Below are 17,043 nucleotides of genomic sequence, written 5' to 3' on the forward strand. Positions count from 1 at the left end.
TTTTTAACATGGATCAAAGCATTATATAATAAACCCAAAGCTTATATAAAATATGCTGGATACAAATCTGAAGCCTTTAATATCGAAAGAGGTACCCGACAGGGTTGCCCATTATCTCCCTTATTATTTGCCCTTATACTCGAACCCATGGCCCAATACATCAGAACAAACCAAACTATAACTGGCATTGAAGTAGGAGGTATTACACACAAATTATGTATATTTGCAGACGATATATTACTTTTTCTATCATCACCACAGGTCTCTGGTCCTAACTTAATACCAGCTCTTGATGGATTTGCAGCCCTATCCGGCCTTATGATTAATCCTAAGAAATGCCTAGTGCTTAATATTTCACTCACAAACATGGAATTGATCCCGGCTAGGGCTGCACTCCCATTCACATGGGCAGAAAAATCAATCCCATATCTTGGAATTCATTTAACAGCATCTCATTCTGACTTATTCTCAACCAATTATCCTCCTGTATTAAGACAGATCACAAATCTAATAAAACAATGGTCGCAACTTCCTTTATCCTGGATAGGGAAGATTAATGCAATCAAAATGACTATTCTACCCAAATTGCTTTATCTATTCAGAGTCCTCCCTATTCCAATTCCTTCCTATTTTTTGAGAATAGCACAAAAAAGAGCAACTTCGTTTATATGGGGCTCTTCTAAACCACATATACCTATACACACACTACATCTTCCCAAAAATAAAGGAGGCCTGGGATACCCTAATTTTACTAACTACTACAGAGCAGCACATTTGGCCAGTCTGTCCAAATACCATGCAAAACAGGAAATCCCATTATGGGTATTTATAGAGGCTTCAGAAAATGACCCTCTATTAATATCAAATTTATTATGGCTTGATCCTAAAGACCGCTTTAAAATTCATAATCCCATAACTAAACACTTCTTATCTCTCTGGGATAAACTAAAAACCAAATATCAGTTACAATCTCCACACAATCCTCTCCTTTCTTTTATCAGAAATCCGGCCTTTTATCCGGCATGGATCTACCCAAATTCTTTTAAAGCTTGGACAACATCAGGCATTCAGACACTAAATGACTTCATAGCATCTAAATCATTCCTTTCATTCCCATCGCTTAGAGAAAAATATGATCTACCAAACTCTGAGATATTTAGATATCTCCAAATCAAAAATTTCTATACACCATTCCTAAAGGGGGATACACCATTATCCCAATTATCCATTTTTGAATCAATCTGTACAAAAGATCCATTTGCTAAAGGTACAATTTCATCACTTTATAATCAATTATATGGAGTAGCAAATCATAATAGACCCTCTTACGTTCAGAGGTGGGAGGAGGACCTGGGACGAACTTTAGAAGACACGGACTGGTCTAATATATGGCTCACATCTAAGTCATCTTCACCCAACATCTTGGCACTGGAGACAAATTATAAAGTCCTAACTCGCTGGTATCTTGTACCCGCTAGAGTGGCAAAATATTCACCTAATACCTCAACTCTTTGTTTTCGAGGATGCCCAGAAATAGGCACATATTTACACATATGGTGGACGTGCCCAGTAATCCAAACCTTCTGGAAGGAAGTCTTCGTGATTGCATCTAAAATATTTAAAAAAATAATACAACCAGATCCATATTTAACTTTACTTAATCTAAAACCGGAATGGTTAACACTCTCTCAATTCAAACTTATGATCCAACTAATAACGGCTGCAAAACAAACAGTGGCCAAGGCATGGAAATCTCCTACATTGGTACTAGCAGAAACAATTCACAGAATGAATAATACAATGTCCCATGCTAAGATGGTAGCCATCGATCAAAATCAAATTCCAAAATTTGAAAAACTTTGGCATCCTTGGATAAAACAACAGTTCCTGTCAAATTTCAATGACTCTGTCCTGTTGCCATGGTAACAGATTAAATGACTTACAGAGACACCCATTCTAAGGCTTCAAAGAGAACTAAAAACAATAATAAGCTGACGAACGGGACAACCTTGTGGACCATACCTCTACCTTTCAACCCTTTTTCTTCTTTCTCTTTCCTTTTCTCCACCTTACGATTAAAGCTCATTATCAGAATTTATTTGACCTATATACACTCTACTTGTAAACAATATGTATAGTAGGTATAAATCATTTAAATACCTACAAAAGTAACTAAGGAAATGATATATATCTTTAATTTAGGTTTACGTGAACCCAATGTTTAATATTTGAAATTTCATGATATTTACCTATATAAACCCTACTGTAAAACAATGAGCTTACTTTATAGATCCTTGTAAACTTACTTTATGTATCTTTATGTATCTTTATAACATTGTATACTCAATAAACTTCTTTTGACAAGGAAACTATTAAATACATCAAGGGGGTAAATAAGGTTCAGGAGGGCTGGATTTTCAATAGAAAGCCAAGATCAAGAACACAACATGAGCTCAAACTAGGCAGGAGGAAAGTTCAAAACTAATCTTGAAAAGTATTATTTTACTGAAAGAGTAGTTAATGCTTGGAATAGACTTCCAGCAGAGGGAGTAAGTCAGTCAGCAGTACATGGATTTAAACATGCTTGGGACAAATATAGATCATAACTCAGACATTAAAGTAAAAAAAAAAACAAAACACCACATTTATAATTATTTATTTATAAAGAAATGGGGCAGACTTGATGAACCACTTGGTCGTTTTCCTGCTGTCACTGTTCTACGTTTTTCTATTCTGTGCCAGGCACTGTACACGCAGTCCCTGCCCTGTGCCAGACTCTGTACATGCCATCTCCACGCCATGTTGGGGCTCTGTCAGTATTCTTTGTGACTTCCTTTCCGGAGCGTCAGACAGACGACCACCTCTGGCTGTGATCTTTAAATGACCCCATCTGATCTATTCGGAAATGCGGCCTCCCCCAGCAACGTGCAGAGCCATGCTGTGCCGAGTGTCTCTGAGCGGCGGGATACGGGATGGAGCTGAACCAGCTCATTTGCGGCACACATGCTGCAGCCTGCTGTTAGTGTCCGTGAATCACATCAGCTTTGTGTCTGGTCGCAGCAAAAAATGTAAAAACCAAAAATGATCCGTCTCACACTGAATATTGTACCATAATTACATACCACGGACTGGAAACCTCATTCACAAGCTTAATGTCTATGGCCCAAATTCTGCTCTTTCGGATCATTGCTTTTCCTATTGTGGAATTTATTACTGTTACTGAATAATTGTATTGCCCTTGTGTTCTACAGGACCACCCCACCCAAAACCGATTAATAGATGCTAGAGAATTAAACCACCTGACCTCCTTCTCTGTAACTCAGGGACCAAATTGATAAGATCCCTGCTGAGGTTTTCAGGTCTGCACACCTGCTGTACCCATTATGAGGGGTCCCCACCATTCCTGCTCTGGGTTCCAGGTCTCCACACTTGCTTTGCCCATTATGAGGGGTTCCCACCATTCCTGCTCTGGGTTCCAGGTCTCCACACTTGCTGTGCCCATTATGAGGGGTCCCCACCATTCCTGCTCTGGGTTCCAGGTCTCCACACTTGCTTTGCCCATTATGAGGAGTTCCCACTATTCCTGTACACCTGCTGTGTCCATTATGAAGGACTCCCCATCCCTCCACTGAGTTCCTGGGTCTACACAACTGCTGTGCCCATTATGACAGGCTCCCACCATCCCTGCAGGATTATTTATTCATTGTATATTATGGATGAATGTATAAGGAGGAGATGGAAAACACAGAGGCGGACAGGAAAACCCCAAAATCCGAGGTGCATGGGAACAGACTGTAATTATGGCAAGGAAATCTTACTGTTGGAGCACCCAAGACACAAAAGAAAGGGGTGGCTCAGCACATCATACCCCACTTATAACAAAATCATCCCTGACTGGCTAAGCTGCATTAAAGGAGACGTCCAGCCAAAGTGCGTTTGGCTGTACTTCTCCAATGGATCACGAGAGTGCAATTCGTTTTACACTCCTGCGACCCATTTTCAGCAGAGAGCAGGCTGCAGTCCGCTTTCTGCTGACGTCACAGAAGTCAGTCCAGGCACTGCGTCATCGCGACAATAAAGTCTGGATCCGCCAGGTGCCTAGACCGACACCCGGCTCAGCCTCTCAGCAAGCTGCTGAGAGGCTGAGCCAGCCACCCTTGCCCCCTCCACAGCCCAGGGGCTCCAGTGAGCGAGGAGGGAGCAGAGCAGAGAGCTCTGACTGACAGTCTACAGCTCTCTTCTCGGGGAGCTCTGAAAACCAAGCGATCGGTGGTGTTAAATCGCTCGTTTCTCAGTGCAGAGGCATCGGGCATCAGATGCAGCATCGGATCGATGCTGCATCCTCCAAGGTAAGTATGATTGGTAAAAAAAAGTTACTTCTCTTTTAGCTGACATCCTGATTTTCAATGGGAGTGCCCTTGATGGCCACTTAAAATGGAACTTTACTCATAATAACTTGATAAAAAAATGTTCTTTAGCGAGGAGATATATCTGTGGGAACTACAGGCCGGTTAGCCTAACATCAATAGTCTGCAAGCTATTGGAGGGGATGATAAGGGACTATATACAAGATTTTAGTAATGAAAACAGTATCATTAGTAGTAATCAGCATGGATTCATGAAGAATCATTCTTGCCAGACCAATCTATTAACCCTCTATGAAGGCGTGAGCTGCCATCTAGATAAAGGAAGGCCTGTAGATGTGGTGCATTTGGATTTTGAAAAGGCATTTAATATAGTTCCCCACAAACGTTTACTGTACAAACTAAGATATGTTGGCATGGACCATAGGATGAGTACCTGTATTGAAAACTGGCTACAGGGGTGAGTCCAAAGGGTGGTGATAAATGGCAAGTAATTGTAATGGTCTGGTGTGGAAGGTGGGGTCCCCCCAAGTATCTGTCCTGGGACCAATTCTGTTTAATTAATTCATAAACGATCTAGAGCAGGGGTCGGCAAACTACGGCCCGCAAGCCACACCCGCTGCTAAATGTCCGGCCCGTCAGAGCACATGATGAATTCACGTGCACCCGGCCCATGGACATTTTAACCTCTTCCGATGGCTGGCTGTCAGAAACCATGAACCAGATAGAAGTACAATAATATCACACTTGTTTATTAATAAAAATAAAATAGTCAAAGCATAGCCAGAGTCCAGTAACCGGATCGGGTAGTCAGCCAAGCCAGAGTTCAGTAACCAGATGGGGTAATCATCCAGGCCAGAAGTCAGGGATCCAAGTAGAGGAACAGCAAGCAGGATAAGGAGCCAGAAGGGATGTCAGCAAAGCCAGTCTTAAAACGGGAACGCAGGAGATGGTTTCTTGTGATGTGACCAGGGCAAAGGCAGGAATGAAGTGAGCTGGAGATCTTTAAGTAGGTGGGACTGACGAGCAGATCCACAACAGCTGGCTAACTGTGGAGAGAGATGAGAGCTGGCAATTAGCCGACAGCTGAGCGGCCAGCTCAGAGAAGGAAGGGCTGAGCTAGCCCTGACACTTTCTTTGGATAACAACAAGTGCAGCTACAAAGTAACTCTGCTGTTATCCCAAGCAGCAGGAGGGGATGTCCTCGTCGCCTTATGCGGCTCGCCCGGGCTCTACCGTCCCACCGGGAGGACCAATCGACCAGCCAGCACATCCGCCAGCTGGGCGAAGACCTGAAGGAAGCCAGAATCGGCTTTGTTCGGTCTCGGATCTAGTAACCCGGAAGCAATGTCATGACATCACTTCCGGTTTACAGAACAACCTGAAGGTGCCAAATTTTTAAAAAAATTACAGTATTCAAAACAGCCAAACTTGGCGTTTTGAATGCTTTTAAGTGCAAGGGAGGGATTTGGGTTCTTAAAGATACCTCCATAAAGAGTACCTGTCACTGCCTATAACTGTCACAAGGGATATTTACATCCCTTGTGACATTGGGAGCATCGATAGTTTAAAAAAACTATTAGATAAGCACCTGAACGACCACAACACACAGGGATATACAATGTAATATTGACATATAATCACACACATAGGTTGGACTTGATGGACTTGTTTCTTTTTTCAACCTCACCTACTATGTAACTATGTACTATGTAACTATGTAACAAGGCATTTTCGTCTACACAACTGCCACTTACTGGATATTTTTTCTTTTTCAGACCATTCTCTATAAACCCGGCGGTGACGGTGTTTGTCTCTATATGGGAAGTGTTCTCAAAGCGAGTGTGAAAGGGGACCTAGTTTATGGAGAGTGCGATGTGGCTGAAGCATTATGGGTGGAACTGCATATAGACGTGCGTAGTTCAAAGTTATTCATTGGAGTTATAGTTAGTTATAGATCACCCAATGTTTTTTTTTTTTTTTTAATTCTTTTTATTGACTTTTTGACATAACACATAACACACATACAACTGATGGGCAACATACCACATCAGTAACGGCCTCGCAGGGCCACAGATATGACTAACGTAAACTACTAACTTCCCTTTTCCCCTACCCGACCGGTACCATATATTACCCATATAATGATGTACACCTCATAGCAGATTAGACTTTATACCCTGCTTAATTAACATCACATATATAAACATTCATTGGGGGTAAACACCCTGTAGTATTTTTATGGATTGGGACTTTCTCTCCACATGGCGTGTTATTGCTCCTGAGCTTTAAGCCTTAGTTGGCCAACCTTACACATTCATTTTAACCTTTCTAGCCCACAGTAGCTGAGGAGTCTAGCCAAGCCTGCCAAACCCTTTTGAATTTCTTCTCACAGCCTCTGGCTCTATATGTTGCTTTATATAAGTCTATGACCGAGTTGACCAGTCCTTTCCAATACGATAGTGTGGGTGCAGCAGGCTTCTTCCAATTTAATAGTATAGCTTTTCTACCATAAAACAGGCCAATATTCAGTAATGTGCGAAGTGCCCTAGAGGGGACCACCTCTTCTACCAAACCAATCAAGCAGACCCTAGGAGCCAGAGGGACCGGCACACTGAGTACCTCTGTGAGACATTTTGTAATGTCTGACCAGAAAATCTGGATTTGCGGACAGCTCCAGAAAATATGCTCTGCAGCAGCGGGGGAATGGGAGCATCGCCAGCATTGACTGCTCACTGTGGAATAGATGCGAGACAACCTGGCTGGCGTAAAATATACTCGATGAAGGAACTTGAAGTGAATTAGATGGTCCCTTGCAGATACTAGGTATTTAAATGGGTGATCCCACATGTCATCTCAGTCCTCCCCGTCTATATCTGTGATTTCTTGTTCCCATCGTTCCCTACATTTTTTTTTTTCTCAAATAACATTTTATTGATCCAAAAGTCAGGTAAGTTACAAAGACAATGATATCTTGTTGTATAAAATTTGCCATGCCAGAGACAAAACTGGCAAGTAGCCGGCATCAAGAGAAAAACATTCAGATGTATAAAGCTTAGATTAGTTACCATATATAGTGCAATAGTCAACATATACATATAGACATGGACCCTGACATCATCTAATAAACACAAAAAAAGAGAGAAAGAGTAGAGAAGAAAAAGAAGGAGAGGGGAGGAGAGGGAGGGAGAGGATGGGGGAGGCTCCACCAGTGGCTCAAGGAGGATCTTCTCGTCTATGCCAGTCTTCCCAGACCTTGTCATGTGTTTCCAATCTGTCTTGCAATCTAGCAGTCATTTTTTCCATTAGCTCTATATCCTTGATTCTGGCATATAGATCTGTTGGGGTAGGCGGGTCCCTTCTCTTCCAATAGAGGGCTATGAGACACCTCGCGGCTGTTAGGATGTGCCGAAGCAGTTTCTTGGAGTGCTTAGGTATCTGTAAACCAGATACTCCTAAGAGGAATAATTTAGGGGTTCTAGGAACCTGTACTCCCAGCAAGCGGGTTAGTAAGGATTGCGCCTCCGTCCAGAAGGGCACTATCTTGGGGCAGGACCAGTAAATGTGGTATAATGTTCCCCTGTCTCTCTGACATCTCCAACATCTATCTGAGCTAGAGGGATAGATGGCTCGGAGGACATCAGGTGTCATATACCAAAAGAAAATGATTTTATAGGCGTTCTCCTTATAAAGTGTACAGAGAGAGCTTTTAGCTGCTTGAGACCAAATTGTTTGCCAGGTTGCTTCTGGTATCTCTTCTCCCAGTGCTCTTTCCCATCGTAGCATATATGTATGTTTACCCTGGGTGGCAAAACAATATGAATTTAGCACCTTGTATATATCTGAGATTAATCCTCGACGTGCAGAGCCCTCTAACATCAGGTTCTCAAATACGGTTGGCGTTGAGAATTGTAAATTCAGGGCTATCGACTGAGCATAGTGCCTGATCTGTAGGTACCCATAAAATACCTGACGGGGGAGGTTAAATTTCCGTTGGAGATCGATGAATGAGAGCAATTTGCGCGTGCAGGGGTGCACTAGATGACCAAAATGGAATAAATTTCTGATTGCCCATGGTGAGGACATTTGATGTGTAAGGCCTGCAGGCAGTCTGGGGTTATAAAGAAAGGATGTGAGGAGTGATCTCTCCAAGCCCAATTTATGAGTTCTGGAAAGTTTACGCCAGAGAGAGCGAAGAAGAGACATAGGGCCCAGAAGCCGGGCCGATTCCACCTCCACATTTGCATTCCAGAGTAAGCTATTTGGGTGTATGGGTGCTAGCCAGATTTTTTCAATTTCAGTCCATCTATTGTAAGACCGTTGGGGAAACCAGGACGCCAGGGCCCGCAGTTGGGCTGCTTGGTAATATTTGTTCAAGTCGGGAAACGCCAGTCCACCCTCTGAGCGCGCCGCCATCAACACTGATTGAGGTATTCTGTGCCTCCTGTAGTTCCAGACAAACCTCGCCAGATCCGTCTGAAGTTTCTTCAGATCTGACCGAGGGATTGGAACGGGAAGCGTCTGGAAGAGGTACAGAAGTTTGGGAAGGATGGTCATCTTTACAGAGGCCATCCTCCCCAGGAGGGATATATGGTGGACCTTCCATTTTTGTAGCGACTCCCTTATAGATCTATAGAGGGGAAGGAAGTTGGCTCTATAGAGGGTGGTGTACGACGGGGTGATCTGCACTCCTAAGTATTTCAGGGCTGTAGTTTTCCAGTGGTAGGGGAAGCATTGTTGTAGATGTTGAACCTCTACTGGGGGGATATTTACGGGAAGGGCCTCTGACTTAGACGCATTTATTTTGTAACCAGATAGGGAACGGTATAAATCTAGCTCAGCATGTAAATTAGGGAGTGATATCCTAGGCTGAGTCAGGGTAAGTATAATGTCGTCCGCGAATAGTGCTAGTTTAAAATCCCTGCCCCGTACCGGAAACCCCGTGTATATTTGGATTTTTACGCACCGCCGCTGCCAGAGGCTCAACACATAATGCAAATAACAACGGCGAGAGAGGGCATCCCTGGCGCGTTCCATTAGCTATCGAAAAAGCTGATGATAAGGCAAAGGGCGTCTTAACCTGAGAGGAGGGGTTTGTATATAAGTGTTGTATGGCCCGCAAAAAAGGGCCCCGGAACCCCATGTATTTCAGTGTGGCAAACAGGAACGGCCATCCAAGGCGATCAAAGGCCTTTTCAGCGTCCAGCCCCAGGACCAATGTTTCTAGGCCGTCCCCGTTTGCCACATCTATGAGATCAATAATCCGTCTCGTATTGTCCCCCGCTTGACGGAGGGGGACAAAGCCCACTTGATCCTTATGTATTAAGGAGGGAAGTATTAGGTTCAATCGCATCGAAAGGAGCTTAGTAAAAATTTTTAAATCAGAGTTTAGTAGTGCGATTGGCCTATAACTTGCACATAATGAAGGATCTTTTTCAGGCTTGGGGATCAACGTGAGGAATGATCTCTGCATATCTGAAGGAATAGGGGTTTGCTGAAGAAAGGCATTATACAACTTGCACATATGGGGCAAGAGGACTGGAAGAAATGTCTTATAATATTCATAAGGGAGGCCATCGGGGCCGGGGGACTTGCGGGACGGTAAGCTTTTAATGGTGGCTGTCAGTTCTTCTACCGATATCGGGGCGTTGAGGGAAAGTAGATCTGATGCCTGAAGTTTAGGAATATTACTGTCTATTAAATATTGTTGCATACGCTCAGCTAAGTCAGGGGAAAGTGGGTCATGTGGAATTTCAGGGTCATTATATAGGGCTGTGTAGAATTCTCCGAAAGCCTGAGCTTTTCCTGGGGGTGTGAGAGAAGTGTATCTCTTCTATTTTTTATTTGATGGGGGGTGGTCATATGTGATCTCTCTGATAGTTTACGTGCTAATAGTGAGTGGGCTTTATTGCCTTTGTCGTAGTACGTTTGCTTTAGTCTAAGGAGAGCTTTCTCTACCTGGCCTAACGCTAGATCCCGAAGTGTGGTACGCAAGCAAACAATTTTTTTAAGAAGGGGTAGGGATGGCGAAGTCTGTAGTTGGAGTTCTAAGGTTTTAAGATCCTTCTCCGCCTGAAGTTTGGATGCCTTTGCATCTTTCTTCATGGCCGAGGATAGTGCTATGCACCGCCCCCTGAGGATCGCCTTGTGGGCCTCCCAGAGAGTGGCGAGAGTGACATCTGATGTGTCATTTTCAAGATAATAGTTTTGTAAGGTTGACTCGAGTTCTAGTTTAGATGGAGTGTGTTGTAGAAGAAAGTTGTTTAATTGCCAGTGACATGGCTTACGTGTATAAGTACCCATCTTCAAGGACATAGTCACAGGGGCGTGGTCAGACCAGGAGATGGGTAGTATCTGAGTGTCCATAGTGGCGCGAAGGGTGGCATTGTTAACAAATAGGTAGTCTATACGAGAGTGCATGCGGTGAGGAGAAGAGTAAAATGTATATTGTCTGTCACCTGGGTGTAGTGTCCGCCATATATCAAAAAGAGCATAACGCCTAGTGAGTTGGCGAAATAATTGTGCTTCCCGAGCCACCCGGGCTTGGGGTTCTGTGGGGTTCATTACATGGCGATCTAGACCCACCGACTGACATAGATTAAAGTCTCCTCCAATGATCAAGTAGTCGTTGGGGGATTTAAATATGCGCGCTAGTACTCTAGTTAAAAAGTGTATTTGGTGGGTATTAGGGGCATATAGTACACAGATAGTGACCCCTTGATCTTGCCATTGGCCCCGTAAGATAATATAGTGTCCATGTGGGTCTATAAGAGATTCAGTGCATTTGAAGGGGGAGCCCTTTTTGAACAAGATCGCCACTCCGGCTTTTTTGCGGGGACTAAACGCCTGGTAGACCTGAGGATAGTATCTGGATGCAAATGTGAAGGCGTCTCCTTTATTAAAATGTGTTTCTTGCAGCAGGGCAACATCTGCCCCAGACTGCCTGAGTTCCCTCGTAGCTAGATGCCTTTTTTTATTTGAATTCAGGCCATGAACGTTAAGTGATATTATTTTAACCATAATTGTGGGTATGTGTGAGCTCAGCGTTACTTAGCTTATCCAGCCGCGAGGGTGTCCCAGCATCCAGGGAAGCAAGGGATCCATACGTAGGACATGTCCGGTCAGTCCTCCCGAGCCGATGGTGTGCCAGGGAAAGGGAGAGAAGGGGGGAGAGAAAAAGGAAGAGGAGAGAGGAAAAAAGGAAAGAGATATTAGTTATCAACACAATCAAAAGAAGCAAACATTGCAAAGAGATCCCAAGTAATCCAGATCACCCGGGATCCATTAAGTTCCAATAAGTCTCCCCGGGCGGGCTCCCCATAAAGAGTCCAGTCCGGGGGAACATAGAGAACCCAACAATCAAATACAGCAGTATTCAAAAAACCTCCTATAACAATAGGAAATAAAAGGGGGAACTTTGGTTAGGTAAACCTAAAGGGGGACTAGTGACCAGAGAAACTACTACTGTCAAGTCTCCAACTGAAAGTGCCTGAAGTGAAGCAGGAATTAACAGGCTTTGGGCCTAAGAAGGGGGGGGGTGCAAATATAGCTGATGGGTGGGCCAGGCGGACCCAATATGGCAGTCATCCATTCCTATGCTTAGTAGACCCTCTAGGAGAGTCTCTGTCCCTGGGACGTTTTGTTGGAGGTATCTTCTGCCAGATCACCGGCGGAGGCGTTGGTGTTTCTACCAAGTCCCACTCTTGAAGACGGGGGACAGGAATCTCTAGGGTGTTGCAAAAGTTATCCATGTCCTCCGGGAAGCGTAAGATGGCGGATTTTCCTTGATGGCAGGCTGTTAAACTGAAGGGAAAGCCCCATCGATAAGTTATGCGGTTCTCCTGTAGTGAGGCTAGTAGAGGCTGGAGGATTCTACGCTTTTGTAGGGTGATCCAGGAAAGATCGGGTATAGCTGTATTGGCGCATTTCCATGAACCACCTTCCTGGCGTCTCGGGCTTTTTGCATGATGTCTTCCTTTAAGGGGAAGGAGTGGACTCTGCATATGACGTCGCGTGGTCTGGAGGCAGGTCCTTTGGGTCGTAGGGCACGGTGGGCTCTGTCCATCTCTATGGGTTTATTCGGGGGGTCCCCCAATAAGTTGTTGAATAAAGATTGCAGGGTTTTGTGGAGATCCTCCGGGCCCTCCGGTTCTGGTAGACCTCTGATCCGAATGTTGTTCCTATGACCCCTATTATCTAAATCTTCAATATGGCGTTGCATATTTCTGAGCATTAGGTGGTGATCAGCTCCTTGCATTTGAGTGCGATGCATAGCAAGTTTGGTCTCCTGAATCTCCTCTTCGGCCATCTCTACTCTCTCAGATAGATGCTTGAGGTTGGCATGAATTGTTTGGATTTCCGCCCTGCATGCAGATTTAACTTCTTCAATAAGGAGTTTAAAGTCCTCTTTAGTGGGTATGGCTTGGAGACATGCTTGCCATGTAGTGGTTTGCTGGAGTCGTGGGTCATCACCCATATGTTGTTGGGGACAATGCAAGAAAGGGGGCTCCCCTCGTGGAGCAAGGGGGGGCTCAGTTCTTGGTGCCTCACAAGGCTGAGTGTGGGTGCCTTGCAGGTTACCCCCTCTTAAGAAAGGGGAATGAGAAGCTGTTATTAAGCCATCCCTGTGGGTCAGATTTGGAGAGTTAGTCACTTGTGCATAGGACAATGCCTGATCCATGCCTCTTTCTGTCGTGGTGGAGGTATTATGCCGCGCTTGTCTTTGTGGCTGAGGCAGGCCCGAGACATAATGGCGGTCCTGCAGGGGGGTGCTTTCTCCAGTTTGTTTTGTGAGCGGGGGTCCCAAGGCCCGAGCGTACTCCGGCTCCGGTAGCGGGGGAAAGTCTCCTGAAGTCAGTGAGGGTGAGGGGGACACCGCTCCTCCCGTTGAGAGAGCCGGGTCTGAGGCCGTTCGTAACAGCCGCGTGTAGGCCTCAGAGCACTGGGTGTAGCTGGCTGCTGTGAGGCCTTGTGTAATGTCCCGGGAGTCATGCTGTAGCCCGTTATGGGGCGTATAAGGTTGTGATGGACTCACCCCTCCTGGGTCTCGAGTGCACGAACCGCTCCTCTCCTGATCCAGCATCAGCGTGTTCTGTGGGTACAGCAGCGGAGGAGAGTTCGGCGGCTGCTGCGACATCGTGGAGAGAGAGCATGGCGGCGGCGCCATCTTGTCCATCCCGCCGTCGGAGCCGGAGGGAGGTTTAAAGTACTCCCGAAGGGTCGCAGAGGATCCGGAGGGTGGCGCGGATGGTCCCCTGGGGTTAGAGGAGCGGGTTCTCCGATTTCCACCCATATACAGGTGCTTAAAATCCCCCTAATAGGCCGTTAGGCTGCAGGTTGGTGGAGAGCTACAGGATCAAGCGTCCATACAGGGCAGCTTCCCCGTTCCCTACATTTTGATATTCCTACAGGAGTTTTTTTAAAAAGAGATTTATATACTGAGGATAGGGGTTTAGCTAATTCCTCTGCGGACAAGAGGGATTCCAGTGCTGACGGTGCATATTCAATTCTTTGGCCAGTAAACTGGGCCTGAAAAGCATGGCGGAGCTGCAAGAAACAAAAAAAAAAGGACTTGGGTAGATCAAGCCTGCTTTTTAACTGGTCAAAAGTACAGAGCTCACCCTCTCTGGTAATATCACTTAATACCTTAATACCCCTAGATGCCCACAGCGCGGGATCTGAAAAAGAGAAGTGTGAAAGACAGGGATTCATCCACAGTGTAGTTGAGGGCGAAATTCCGGTGTAACTAGGGAACATCATGGTGGTGGTGATCTCCCATACCTTAATGGTGGCCTTCATCGAGCCTGTTAAAGGGAGGCAAGATCTCTGACCCCTGTATAAAGCCAACCTCAAACTCTCATATGACCCCAAATGAGCTGCCTCTACAACCGTAGTAGAATCACTGTCGTCTGCCCTCAGCCACCTACTAGCAAACACCATCTGTCCTGCTAGATAATATTTCTGCCAGTCAAGTAGTGCCAGTCCTCCCTGACCCCACGGCTTCTGCAAAATTTTAATACTTATGCAAGGCGATTGTGGTGATCAGATAAAAGATCCTATTATGCCATTTAGAGACTTAAAGAAAGAAGCTGGGACCCATACCGGACAATGCCGTAAAAAATACAATATCACTGGAAGAAATTTCATTTTAATAAGGTTGACCCTTCCCAGCAACGAAAGGGGTAAGTTCTTCCATGCTAATATTTTCTGTTTAAGCTTGGTCACTAATGGAAGGAGATTTAGTGATATATAGTCATTAGGGTTGGCTGTTATTTTGACCCCAAGGTAAGTAATTGTACTAACCCACTGCAACGGCAAAGTATCATCTGAAAAATTTTTTGCAGCTGGACCTAATGGTAGAATTGAGGACTTGTTCCAATTAACCCTGAGGCCCAAAAAGATTGTAAATTTGTCTAAAATTTGCAGAGCCGCTCTTAGGGAAGGCCGCTCTTAGGAAGGCCCAGGATCCCTGGACCTCAGCAGGTCATCAGCATACAGCGCAATACTTTCTTTGATATTACCCACTTGAATTTCTCCCACCTCCTCAGATTGTCTTATTGCCCTGGCCATAGGCTCCATCATTAGGGCAAACAGAAAGGGGGATAAAGGGCACCCCTGCCTAGTGCCTCTCCCAATGGGAAAAAATTCAGAAACCTTGGGACCAAGCCTCACCGCCGTTTTTGGAGCACTATATAGCAGCATGACCCAACGACGAAACCCAGGACCGAACCCCATGGCCTCTAACACTTTATGCATGAAAGGCCAATCCACTGAGTCAAAGCCTTCTCAATGTCTAGTGAGACAACAACCTCGGCCGAAAACTCAGGATTCAATATTTGTAGGTGAGTGAATAATCTCCTCAAGTTTGTATCTGTGGACATGCCAGGCATGAACCCTGTCTGGTCAATATCCACCAGGGTTGAGATAACCCTGGCCAATCTTGATGCCAAGACTTTTGCAAGTATCTCGAGATCGATGTTGAGTAACGCTATTGGGCGATACGAGGAGCATTCCGTTGGGTCCTTACCCGGCTTCAAGAGGAGCACCATATATGCCTCCATCATTGAAGCCGGCAAGGCTCCCTGCTCCCAACAATGTGCGTATAGTAAATTTAATCTATGAGCCAGTTGGGACATATACACTTTGTAGAAATCTGCAGGTAATCCATCCGGACCCAGAGCCTTCTGAGGGGGAAAGGCAAGTATGGCTGCCTCAATTTCTATAATGGAAATTTTTTCATCTAGAGTGGCAACATCAGTGTGCGCTAGTTTTGGCATTTCGAGACTCCGAAGCAACCCCTCCAGCTCATCCATATTATAGGTTGGGATAGGGGAGTATAGGGACTTGTAAAAATTTACAAATTCTTCAAGGATACCCAGAGGCTCCGAGATCAACTGCCCAGCCCCATTCCTTATCACTGGTATACTAACCGGTATTCTCTGGTCAGCTGCCAGGTTAGCCAAAAGCTTACCGTTTTTGTCACCCTCAGCGAAAATGGATTCTGCTTTATGCTTGGCCTCAGTATGGGCCAGGTTCGAAAAATGTAACGCCACCTTCCTCCTGATCTCCAACAGTGACACATAACTTGCCTCAGAGGGAGAATCAGCTTGGGCCTGAGCACATTCCTGTTCCTTATCTAGTAGTAGGCGGCATTCCTCATTGTGATCCCTCCTGACTGCCTTAATTGCCAAGATACACTTACCCCTTGTTACTGCTTTAAATGCATCCCAAACTATGGAAGAATCTGTTGAGTTGGCATTAGTTACCCAGTATGAGTCTATGGCTGATTGAACTTGAGTAGTGACCTGTTCTTCCTGTAACCATCCTGGAGCGAGTCTCCAACCCCACCTTCCTCCTCATGGGAAAAACCAGTGTAACCAGCAAAGGGTTATGATCAGAGGTTCCACCAGCTAGGTAATCTGACTCATGTATGCTCTTTAACATGGATGCACTCCCAAAGGCTAAATCTATTCTAGCGGAAGATCTGTGAGTGGAAGACAAATGCGAATAAGACACTGCTTCCGGGTGCTTCCACCGCCAAATCTCAGTTAGGCCCTCCACAGATGCCCAAGAGCATAGTTCCACTGAAGCTGGTCTGGCCGCATTGGATGAGTCCAGAGCAGAGTCTAGAATGGTATTAAAGTCACCCATAAATAGGACAGGTAAATGCAGGTAGGGTGCCAGTGTTACCAATAAATCAAACAATAGTTTCCCCTTGGAATGGGGGGGGGGGGGGTAAGTAAATATTCACCAACAAAATTTTATGGAAAAGAACATCCATAACTAGCGCCACATATCAACCTCCCGGATCAGTGAAAACCTGGTGGATGGTGCATGCAATTGCTTTGCTAACTAGAATAGAGACCCCTCTGGCATAAGTGGAGTAAGTGGAATGTAATGATTTTTGAATCCAAGATTTGCGTAGGGAAAGGATTTTGCTGCCCTCTAGATGGGTTTCCTGTAGGAGGACGATATGTGGTTTGACTTGTCTAAGGTATTGAAATACTGCCGCCCTTTTAAACTTATTGTTAAGACCCCTAACGTTCCTTGAAACTATTTTTATCTTACTATCCATAATATTAGAGTAATAATATTACAATTCAGGTTACCCCTAAAACAAATATAACCTCAGGTGTGCAGAATATACTTAATAGCAGGTACAAGTTAGGTATACATAGTG

The sequence above is a fragment of the Aquarana catesbeiana genome, linkage group LG03 (assembly GCF_042186555.1).
Source record: "Aquarana catesbeiana isolate 2022-GZ linkage group LG03, ASM4218655v1, whole genome shotgun sequence".
Lineage (NCBI taxonomy): Eukaryota > Metazoa > Chordata > Amphibia > Anura > Ranidae > Aquarana > Aquarana catesbeiana.